The sequence below is a fragment of the Nannospalax galili genome, unplaced genomic scaffold, assembly GCF_000622305.1.
Source record: "Nannospalax galili isolate Female #2095 unplaced genomic scaffold, S.galili_v1.0 scaffold4025, whole genome shotgun sequence".
Taxonomy (NCBI): domain Eukaryota; kingdom Metazoa; phylum Chordata; class Mammalia; order Rodentia; family Spalacidae; genus Nannospalax; species Nannospalax galili.
Window position 1 is genome coordinate 10,187 of NW_008352304.1, and position 11,937 is coordinate 22,123.

The 11,937-nt window shown below is 41.4% G+C and overlaps 1 pseudogene; it reads left to right on the top strand.

The window, feature by feature from the left end:
- The first annotated feature begins 8,809 nt into the window (after window positions 1-8,809).
- On the top strand, window positions 8,810-10,036 carry LOC103746939 (annotated as a pseudogene).
- Window positions 10,037-11,937: the final 1,901 nt, after the last annotated feature.

Sequence of the window (11,937 nt, forward strand, 5' to 3'; positions counted from 1 at the left end):
AAGGCTGAACTTATTGCCCTAACTAAGGCGCTGGTATTGGGAAAGGACAAAAAGCTTAATGTGTATATGGACAGCTGATATGCCTTTGCCACCACACACATTCATGGGGCAATATATCGGGAATGGGGCTTATTAATAACAGAGGGAAAGACTGTCAAAAATAAAGAAAAAACCCTAAAATTGCTGAAGACTCTCTGGCTGCCAAAGAAATTGGCAATTATCCTCTGCCCAGGTCATCAAAAAGGGGACGATCCGATTTCCCAAGGAAACAATTGAGTGAATCAGGTGGCTAAACAGGCTGTCCTCCAAATTGACTCAATCTTGGTCATCACACTAATTGACCCAGGTGACCTAAAGCTCCCCGAAAAGTCCAAATACACTGGGGAGGACCTGAAATGGATAAAGGTACTGCCAAGAACCCAATGCCTGGAAGGATGGTGGAGGTCAGCAGAAGGGAAGATGATCCTCCTGGAAAAATTAGGAAAACAAATGTTGGCAAAAATACACCATTCTTCCCACATGGGCATCAAGAGGATGCAGGACTTAATTCGACATGCTGGAGTAAAAATCAAGGACGCTAATTAAAGATTAAAGACATCGTCAATGGATGTAAAGCTTGCAGTGCCAAATATTAGAAACCCAGGAATCAGACTTCGAAGGAGAAAACCTGGAGCCTGTTGGGAAATGGATTTCACTGAGGTAAAACCTGGCAGGTATGGATACTGTTATTTGCTAGTCTTTGTAGATACTTTTTCAGGATGGACTGAAGCCTTCCCTACTGAACATGAAACAGCTCAAATGGTGGCAAAGAAACTGTTGGAAGATATTCTCCCCAGGTATGGCTTTCCACAGATGATAGGGTCAGATAATGGACTGGCTTTTACCTTTTGTCCTTACCTTTTACCTTTTGTCCAAGGTAAGTCAGAGTCTGGCCACAGTTCTGGGGATTGATTGGAAACTACATTGTGCTTATAGACCCCAGAGTTCAGGACAGGTAGAGAGAATGAATAGAACTCTGAAAGAGACCTTAACTAAATTGACCTTAGAGACTGGCGGTGACTGGGTGACTCTCCTTCCGTTCGCCCTCTATGGAGTATGTAACTCTCCTTACCAGATGGGATTAACCCCCTTTGAGATCATGTTTTGAATGCCCCCTCCCATTATTCCTAACCTCCAGGCAGAAAAGATTACTGAATTTAAAGGTCAGGACCTGTTGGATGACCTCAGGGGAGTCCAATGGTCCCATAAACATGTATAGCCTAAACTACGTGCTCTTTATGAGACAGGACCCCCTCTAGAACCTCATCGATATTGACCCGGTGACTGGATCTATGTTAAGAGGCATTGGCAAGGATCCTTAGAGCCACGGTGTAAGGGGCCCTATGTCACCCTACTGACTACCCCCACAGCCCTCAAAGTGGATGGTGTAGCATCGTGGATCCACCACACACATGTACGGCCACCTGACCCATTCGCCATAGAGGACTGCACATCCCCAGCTTCAGGATGGAGAGTTTCAAAGGACCCCAACAATCCACTCAAGATAAAGTTCACCTAATTTTCAAACGGTTGACTATATATACTCAGTTCCCCATGATAGCCGCCCCTGCTCTGGGAAGCCCGCATCAACCTATGAATCTGACTTGGGTCCTCCAAGATGTGATAGGAGGTAATATATTGTTTCAGATCTCCCAAATAGCGCCTATGGCTACATGGTTCCCAACTCTGCACTCTTGTTTAGATGCCTTCTTTGATTTCAATCCTAAGGGAGGCACACATTCTCATGCTCTAATTAACTCTCCAGGCCCATACAGAAGACAAGGCTGGTTCTATGTTTGCCCAGGGCCTGGAATTCCAAAATACAAGTCCCAGAGAAACAGGTGTGGAGAGGATAGCGCTGCTTATTGTGCTCGATGGGGCTGTGAAACAATGGAACACATATGGTGGACCCCTCAGGGAGAAGATATTATTAAGGTAATGTGGGAGCAACCGATACCCACTAATCCTCATAAAAATGGTATGCTCAATATTAGTTTTACTGAAGAAGGAAAGAGAGCCACCAGCTGGGAAGTGGGGAAAATTTGGGAAATAAGACTCTATGTGGGCTGGACCAAACCAGATCCAGGAACCTTATTCTCTATCTGATTAATAGAGTTCCTCAGTACCAGACCCATTCAGTTCCCTTGGGACCAGGTGCTGTTTTAAAGGTCACCTCAGGTCTTGTCAACCATGGTGGCCCCCTCGAATATTGGCTATTCTGACAGCCATGGCCTTCCTATAGGCAACACTGACCCGCTTTGGTCACTAATGGTCCAGACTTAACCAGGTACTCAATGATACCAGGCCAGACCTCACCTCATCATGCTGGTTATGCTATTCATCAAGGCCCCCATACTATGAGGGGATTGCATTCATGGGAAACACCACCCTACTGCCGGACCAAGGCAGCTGTAGATGGGCTCAGCAGGAAGGAATCAGGCTTACGCTACAAGATGTTTCAGGACAAGGGCTATGTATAGGCAAGCCCCCTCATGAGTACACTGCCCTATGCAACCAGACTCTGCCAGTGCTGGCCAATAACTCGTACTTGCTACCACCAGATCAAGGATGATGGGCATGTACTTCGGGATTAACCCCATGAGTCTATTCTAAAGTTCTTAATCAATCATTTTATCACTCAGACCAGGATATAAATAGGGCCCTGACCGGGCAAGAACTCCTTCACTGTAATCGCCAGGAAAGAGAAGTTGTTACTGCCATCACTCTATCCATTCTTCTGGGATTGGGACTGGCAGGAGCAGGTACAGGAATTTCAGCCTTGACCTTACAAAGCCAAAACTACCATAGCCTTAGAGCCACAATAGACATGGACATCCAGAACTTAGAAAAGTCTATTTCCAATCTACAAGAATCCCTAACCTCCTTGGCAGAAAAGTTTCTGCAAAATAGGAGAGGCCTAGACCTGTTGTTCTTGCAGCAGGGAGGCCTCTGTGCTGCCCTTATGGAAGACTGTTGTTTTTATGTAGATCACTCTGGGGGTGTCAAAGAATCCCCTGCCAAGGTTAGAAAAAGTCTGGCTCGAAGAGAGAACGAATATAGGGCTAAACAAGGATGGTTTGAATCCTGGTTTAATAGCTCCCTTTGGTTGGCCACTTTGACTTCAACCTTACTCAGACCCCTCCTCATTCTGATTATGCTCTTGACTTTTGGACCTTGCATTTTAAATAAATCGGTAGCTTTTATAAAAGAGCGGCTGGGAGCTATACAGCTAATGGTAATGCGAACCCACTATCAGTCTCTCCAGAGTCTGGGAGATGAAGAACATGAGTTGAGGGAGGACCCATGATTGGGCCCCCAAGGTACTAGTCAGAGGGGGGGGGAATGAATGAGAGACCTGAATGACTCCATCTTAGATAAAACCTCCATAGGACTGACCCAGCCCTGGGCCCTGTTCCAAGAAAAATCACAATTCTTGGAATGGATAGAGAACAACTCCCCCACCAATGGTCAATTAACCAGGCACAGGAAAGTACTAAAAGTCCAGATATCTTCAGATTTCCTGAAGCCAGCAGTTTATGGTTTGACACTGAGCTGCAACCAATCGGATGCTTGCCAGGCTGGAGACCCCCTACTCCCCTACTTGCTGAACTTGCGCTTCACCAATTACAATCAACCAATTAATACCCTTTTTCTAACCCCCTACAAAAATCACCTGAGAATTGTTTCTCTTTGCGATTTCCCTTCCAACTCTAGAGACTAGCAGGAGATCTAAAGACCAGACAACTCAGTATTGTAAATAACTCATACTCATATGAAGAACTTAATAGGGGCTTAATGGTAAAATTCTAATGAGTCTAAAAGCTTTAACATTCTCTCTAGTTCAGTATGTGAAAGGAATACTAGAGTAGAGATGGGTTTAGTGTCACCTGCCCTCACTGTCTAGGGAGCAAGTGGAAGAAGATATTTTCTGTAGTATGGTGTGTCTACCATGTTCTGAACATCTGAATACTTATTTTGAGATCAGTCTTTCAGAGAAAACTACTGTTATTGTCTCTCTGCATTTTAAAGTTTTATCTAACAAGTAATTTCAAATCCAATGCCAATATTCCATCAAGTAGTTCATTGGACCATTCTTATCTTTGTTCTCTTGATGATTACTATTTGAACTAAATTAAGGTTTCCAGTCAACATAGGACTGTTTTTATTTTTAGAAAACCCTCTTCAATTTTGTCATTTCCCATAGCTACTGGTACACTTTGAATATGTTTACCAAAGTTCATGTGTTGAACACTGAATCCCCACAGCAGTGTTGAGAGTCAGGACTGGTAATGGTGATTAGGACACAAAGGGTGTGACCAAAGGAATGGACTAATGCTACTGTTATCATGGGTGTGGGTAAGTTACTATAGAGGTGGATTCTGAATAAAATAATCTAATCTCTCTCTTTCTCTCTCTCTTTCTTCTCTCTACTGTGGAGCTGCAAATACAAAGGGGGACCACTAAATGTGGCTATATGAACTTGAACTTTCCAAACTGGAAAGAACCACAAACCAAATATATTGTTTCTTATAGATTGCCCATTCTTTTTAAAAAAAGTTTTATTTATTATTTTTATTTTATGTGTATGAGTATATTGCCTGCATGTAGTGAGTATATCCATGTTGTGCAATGCTGCGGGGTCAGAAGAGGGCTTCGGATTCCCCTGGAACTGGAATTAAGGACAGTTCATAGCCACCATGTGGGTGCTGGGACTCGAACCCAGGTCCTCTGCAAGAGCAGTCAGTGCTCTTAACTGCTGAGCCATCTCTCCAGGCCCTAGATTATCCATTTTTGGTATTTTGTTGTAATAGCATAGAATGGGCCACATAAACATGCCCACCTTTCCCTGAACACTTAAGATTGTATACCTCTCAGGTTATATTAGATGCTGCTACAAAAATTATCAAAATATGTGATTTTGCTGTTGGCAACAAATTGAACCCATTAATTTGTTTATATCGTAAATATTCCAAGAGAGTGCTTCAGATGATATACAAAGTGCTATAAAAACCTGTCTTCAATGATTTTTGCAGTTGGTTTTTCACCAAAGAGCCATGATCAAACCATTTCTTTGAACAAGACAATAACTTAGGCTTCTTTTGGTCATCTTCTATTAAAGAATGTGGCTGAAAGAGTGCCCCCCTTTGGTATTTTAGTGTCTTTTACTTGTGATATTTAATTCCTACCTCTTCTCTTTTCCATTTATCATACAACTATATTTCTTCTAAAACTGGAACCAGGACAGGTTAGAATTTAAACATGGTATAGAATGTAAACAGGCTGTTGGCCTGCTGCATGGCAGGATGTGTGGAAGGACAGTTGCTGGCTTCTGTAGCACAAGCATTTGGTTGAAACTCTTCATCTTGAAGGAAAATTCAAGATCTGAGGGCAGTGTCTGAGTATTCCAGTCTTTGGTCCCTGGCTCCTTCTGTCTCCTATTATACAAGAGGGATGATTCTGTGAAGGAGTGTCATCCACCTGGGTGTGACATCTCATCCCAGATTCGCTTTTATTCTGAGAACTTGATGCAGATCACTATGAGCAGGAGATATGCTGTAGGGATTTGGGTGTTTGTTAAGCAGACTGTTGGAAGATGAATTAAGAACTTCCAGAACAGTGTCAGAATACAGATGCTTCAGAAAGTTTGAAATTTCAACTAATCTCATATTCAAAAAAAAAACATTTTGCTCTTTCTTCCTGTGTCATGATTTTCATTAAAATTTCTGAGTATCTTTGAGAACGATTGTTTTGTATAATGGCTTGAAAAACTGAGGTGTATCTATCAGTACTTTCTTGTCAAATGAAGTCTCATGATTATGCTCAAATCCATGAGATGCAGATTTGTAATTCAGACACTAAAAGGCTTATTGTCCTCTTGTAGTCTCAAAGGTATGGCCCTTTGTTGCAACATGTTATCAGAGAAGTTCAAGGCTAGGGAAAAGTATCTTTTAGATGTGTGATGACAAGCTTGCTTGATTTCTATACATCTTTCCCCAATTTGCTAATTGCCATTAAACGTAAAATCTATCACAAGAGTGTTTGGAACAACCAGCATTGTCAGTGGTGTAAAAATTCACTTAGAGAGCAAGGTAATTTTATTAACTCAGAGCCACAGAATTAGTGGAGGAAGTTTTCTTGAACAGACACCATCTCTGAAGCCTGGCACTGGTTTCTCACATGGGATTCCCAGTCCATTTCCAGTGCTCTACCTGTTGTGACAGGCCTGATGACTAGGGCTCCTGGGGCAGTTTAGCAAATGTGCTGACACTGGAAAGCCTACAGGTCATTCCCCTTTCAGGCATTGCACTTCTGAGCTCACTAAAGAATGTGTTTCCATTCAGATCTCCAGCTATTCTGCTCTAATTTCTACCCTGCAATCACTATGCCATTTGAAACTCATAGAACAAGAATCCATGGACTCTTCTCTAGAGAGAAGCAAGATCCAGGAAGCAAGCCTGCTAAATTGAAAGCATCAATAATGGGGCATGAGGCTGGATAAAGCCCTACACCTTGCCAAGGGTCTTTAATAAATGGAATTTCCCTGTGTGAGTTTTGTAGTGGACACTTTTGCATTGCCATCAGCTGAAACATACAGGTTTAAAGAATTGATAATATAAAGGAAGAAAAAGTAAGGGCTCTGTATTTCCATGAAGTCCTTAGAGGTTCAACAGTTCTGCATATGGCTTTGTCTTCTCAGCTGACTTGCAGTGATCACACTCAATAAACACAGAGTAGCAATGCTACAGTTATCGGATGATGAACTGAGTTCTAGCTGCTGCTGAGGGAACCAAAGCATTTTCATAGACCAGGCTCACTAAGTGTAAGGTGAGAACTGCATATAAAGGTTTATAAGTTTTCCTTTTTCTTTTCTGTTTTACTTATTTATTATTAATCAATTAATTAATTTATTTAATTAATTAATTTTGAGATAAGGGTTCCCTGTAGCCCCAGCTGGCCTGTAACTTGCTATATAAATCAGGCTTGCCCTCAGTCTCACAGAGATTCCCCTGCCTCTGCCTCCCCAAATGTTGGGATCAAAGGTATGAACCACCACTCTTGGCCCACCTTTTTTTAAAAAAAATTTTTTAATTTTATATGTATATGTATGTGCACCATATGCATTCAATGCTTGAAGAGGCCAGAAAAGGCTAGTCAGTCCTTTGGACCCGGAGTTACAGAGGTTGTTAGCTGCCATGTGGGTGCAGGGAACTGAACTCAGGTCCTCTGCAAGAGCAACCACTGCTCTAAACTGCTGAACCATCTCTTCAATCCCTTTATAATTTGTTCTTTTTTAAAAAAAATTTTATTGCTTTTATTTTATGTGTATGAGTGTATAGTCTGAATGTGTGTAAGTGCACCCATGTCATGCAATGTCTGTGGAGGTCAGAAGAGGGCATTGGATCCCTTGGAACTGGAGCTACAGACGATTGTTAACCACCATATGGGTGCTGGAAATTGAACATGGGTCCTCTGCAAGAGCAGCTAGTGCTCTTAACTGCTGAGCCATCTCTCCAGCCCCTCTTTATAATTTTTACAATGAGACCACAGATGGGCATAGCTTGCATATGGATAGAAGTCTCATGGGAAGCCACGCATAGGCCCTCTACTTATTGTGTCTTTCTCTGGCAGCTGTATGCTTGTCAATCAAAAGTGAGTTAATAGGAAGTGGTATCCCAGTGTCCAGCATTTGTTTAATTGCTGATACATAAATTTTTTCCCTGTGAATATTGGACAAGCTATATGCTCATAACTCAAATATTTGCTTGGTGTGTATTTTGCTAATGACAATATTTGGTTCACTCTACTGAACTGATACAGGTCAGAAAACCAATTCTAAAATTTACCCTTCACAGTGATCTTAATTACTGCCTTTAATTGACTGCTGGGTAGAGTATTACACCAACCTGAAATTGCAAAAGGTCAAACTACTCATTTTGTGAGGGCACATAGAAAGAAACTCTTCATAGCTCTGCACAATGAAAGCTGCTTTTGGTCTCTTGAACAAATGTTACTGGAATCACTAGGTCAAGAGATTGAACTAAATCATTAACCTCTCAGAGGCCAGAACCTCTAGGGCTATGGGCTTTTAATTTCTTAAAAGCATAGATTTGTGAATAACCTGTAAACTGGTACCATGCATTATTACTTTTATGTTGTTGTTGTTTGTTTTGGTTTTTTTGAGACAGGGTCCCACTATGTAGCCTCGACTGTCCTGGAACTCACTTTGTAGATCAGGCTGGCCTTGAACTCAGAGATCTGCCTGCCTCTGCTTCCCAAGTGCCAGGATTAAAGACATATGTTATCACACCTGGTGCCTCATTCCTTTCTAAACCTACAATTTGTGGTGTAAGATTGTAGGAACAAGTGACAATGTGTGTTTTTGTAATTGATCTATGATAATTGAAATAAGAACAATGGTAAGGAATTAGGAGAGGAGGTCATATTAATTGAAAATATTTTTTCCGTAAAGGTCAGGTAATTTTTATCAAGTTTTAGAAAAGTGCTGCAATGTTATAAGATTATGCCAGAAATATGGGGTTTTAAATGGTACTTCATTTTTTTAAATATCAACAAAACTTTTAAAATTAAAAAAAAATTCTCTTAAAAGATCTATCCAGTTAGCTCAACTGACTGGATTAGAGTGCTATGTAGGTAAAAGTTATAGCTTCTATTCATAGTAGACAAATATCCTTCACTTAGCACTTTGCCCTACACATTACAACAAGCAAGTATGTCATGCTTTCTAAACAGGCATGTGAGGCCACAGCTGATGGAGAGGAACAATGGAAGCTCTGGTGACTTCATTTTGCTGGGCTTCTCTGATCGGCCCAGGCTAGAGATGGTCCTCTTTGTTGTCAGCATGGTCTTTTACTTTCTGGCTGTCACAGGAAACTCAACCATCATCTTCTTCTCCCTAGTGGACTCCCGACTGCACACACCCATGTACTTTTTCCTTAGCAACCTGTCTCTTCTTGATCTCTGCTATACAACTAGTAGTATTCCATAGCTTCTGGTCAACCTCTGGGGCCCACACAAGACCATCAGCTTCATAGGGTGTGTCATCTAGCTATTTGCCCTCCTGTCTGTTGGGGTCATTGAGTGCATTCTTCTTTCAGTCATGGCCTACAACTGCTTTGTGGCTGTCTGCAAGCCACTGCGCTACCTGACCATCATGTACCCACAGATGTGCCTGCAGATGGCAGCCTTTGCCTGGCTCCATGGTATCACCAATTTCATCCTGATGTCCCCACTGACAATGTCCCTAGGGTGGTGTGGTCACCACCACATTAACCACCTTGTATGTGAGATGCCAGCCATCATATGCATCACTTGTGTGGACACCAGCCAGGTGGAAGGCTTGGCTTTCTTCCTGGCTATTCTTTTCATCCTTGTGCCTCTCACTATGATCCCGGTCTCCTATGGCTACATTGCAACTGCAGTGCTATGGATCAAGTCTGCAGCTGGTAGGCTCAAGGCCTTTAACACATACTCTTCACACATGGTGATGGTATCCCTTTTCTATAGTACCATTATCTACATGTACATGCAGCTTGGGAATGTGGCAAGCCAGGACCAGGGCAAGTTTCTCACTCTCTTCTATTGCCTGGTGACCCTGACACTGAACCCCTTCATCTACTCACTGAGAAACAAAGACTTGAAGGCAGCCATGCGGAAGGTTCTTGGGAAAGACTGTAGCCTGCTGAACACTGAAGGGCATTGATGGGATCAGATAACTCACCTCAGGATTGTTCATTTGTTTCAGGACCACAGCAAATCAGAGGCAACAAGCTGGTAATGGTGAAGAATTGGGGTCTTCTGTCCCAGAGGTTCCAGCTCAGTGATGTGTATTGCTGTCTGCAGGTGATGGAGCCTCTCTACATTTCCCTCAAGGAAATAGGGTTAATTGCAGAAGATAACATACTGACAGAAAGAGACGTGTGGCTTCCTCTTGTGTAGAGTGGAGGTAATGATTTATTTTGAGTTGACTGCAAACTGACTATGATTTGTAACATCAATGGCAGTTCAGACATAAGAGGAAGGAAACACATGGCAGAATGTGTGTGTGCGTGTGCATGATATTTATGTTCGCATACATGTGTTGAAGGGGTACACAGAAGAACATTTGTTGCTTCCCATTTAACTTTTGTTTTGAATTTTCCAGCTCTACTGCCCCATCCCCTCCATTGTTGCCAGCCCTTTCCTGCCCTGTACACACAGTTTAACTGCTTGACTAAGAGCACTGCTTACTTTAAATTTAATGTCATGGGCCATGTTTTTTAGTTCATAGAATCAGTTTAATAAATATAGTAAGCATTTCAAAGTGTACCAGGGCAGCATGAAATGAAATGGGTTGTTTCATGGTAGGGTGAATCCGTTGTGTATTTTGATGTGACAAATGTGGGTTTTTTTCTTTTTGTTTTTGAGGCAGGTTCTCACTTTGTAGCCCAGACTTGTAATGATCCTCCTGTCTCAGTCTCCCAAGTGCTAAGTTTGTAATAATTGAGATTTCCATGTAACAGCTTTGTTTTTTTTCTTTCTTTTCTTTTCTTTTCTTTTTTCTTGTGTTTCATCATGGAACCCAGGGCCTTGCACATCCTAGGCAAGCACGTGACCTCTTCACTTTACTGCCAACCCCAACACCCATGCATTTCTTATGGTGCATAGAAAAGATTGAAGCCACTGTTCTAGAGTTCCCATTGGAACAAGCTTCCCAGAAACCAGTGCATTAGGGAAAGACTCAGAGCTAAAACTTTAAAGAGAATAGCAGTGGTGTGGAAGCAGGAAATATAGGGGCAGAGAGATCACAGCTGCTTATGCAAGAGTTAGCTGAATGAATGAAGAGGGGTATAAGGGTAGCAGAAATTATGATAACACTAATAATAAGGGAAATAAATTCATTTCTACTCACATCTTTCACTTTTGGACAATTCTGAATTAGAAGTGTCTTGAGATTGAGTAACAAGTCATAATTTGCTTCACGTTTTCCTCACAATTTAAAAGTAGAATGAGAATCTTTGTTGTATGTGTGATATTTCTTATTCTTTTCTTTCTAAAATTTTATATTAATACAAGCTGTTTATATTAATGAGATTCACTGTACTACTTCTATACTTGGATATAGTGTTACTGATCAAATCCTGCCTCTTCCTCCTTCCCCATACCATTATGTTGTAAAGTAAGTAAAAATTTAAGTGTTTCTAGAAACTATATACTCTCCAAGATGATTAATTTTGTATACCAGCTGGTTAGAATATACAACTCTGATATTTGGTCAAATACCCATCTGTATATTGGTATGAGCATATCTTTCCAGATGAGAATGGCATTTAGATCAGACTTTGGGTAAAGCTTCCAATCTTGGAGCTTTAAGAGGAAATGCACAGAAGTCTCTGAAGGAAAAGAGAAATCTTGTGGTCTGCTTTGGAACTCAGATACAGAGCCACCTTTTTCCTAGTCTCTGTCCTGTCCTGTGTATTTTGGACTGAAACAACTCTAAGATCTCTGCCCACTCCCTTATTTTTCTTGGTTCATTTTGAATAACTTTAGTGTAATCTTTAATATTCATTACTAATTTCCAAAACAGTTACTGAGATTTACATGTTTGAATATTTATATATTTATTTATTTGCACTGTTCGAAATTGAACCCAGAGCCTTGTGCATGCTGGGGAATAACTGTGCTACTCTTCCAGTACTTGGGAGGCAGAGGCAGGCAGATCTCTGTGCGATCAAGGCTACCTTGGTCAATATAGCGAGTTCCAGGCCAGTTGAGGTACAGGGAGACACTGAGTCAAAAAGACCAAAAAAGAAAAAAAAAGAAAAAGAAAGAAAGAAAGAAAGAAAGAAAGAAAGAAAGAAAGAAAGAAAGAAAGAAAGAAAGAAAGGAAAGAAAGAGAAA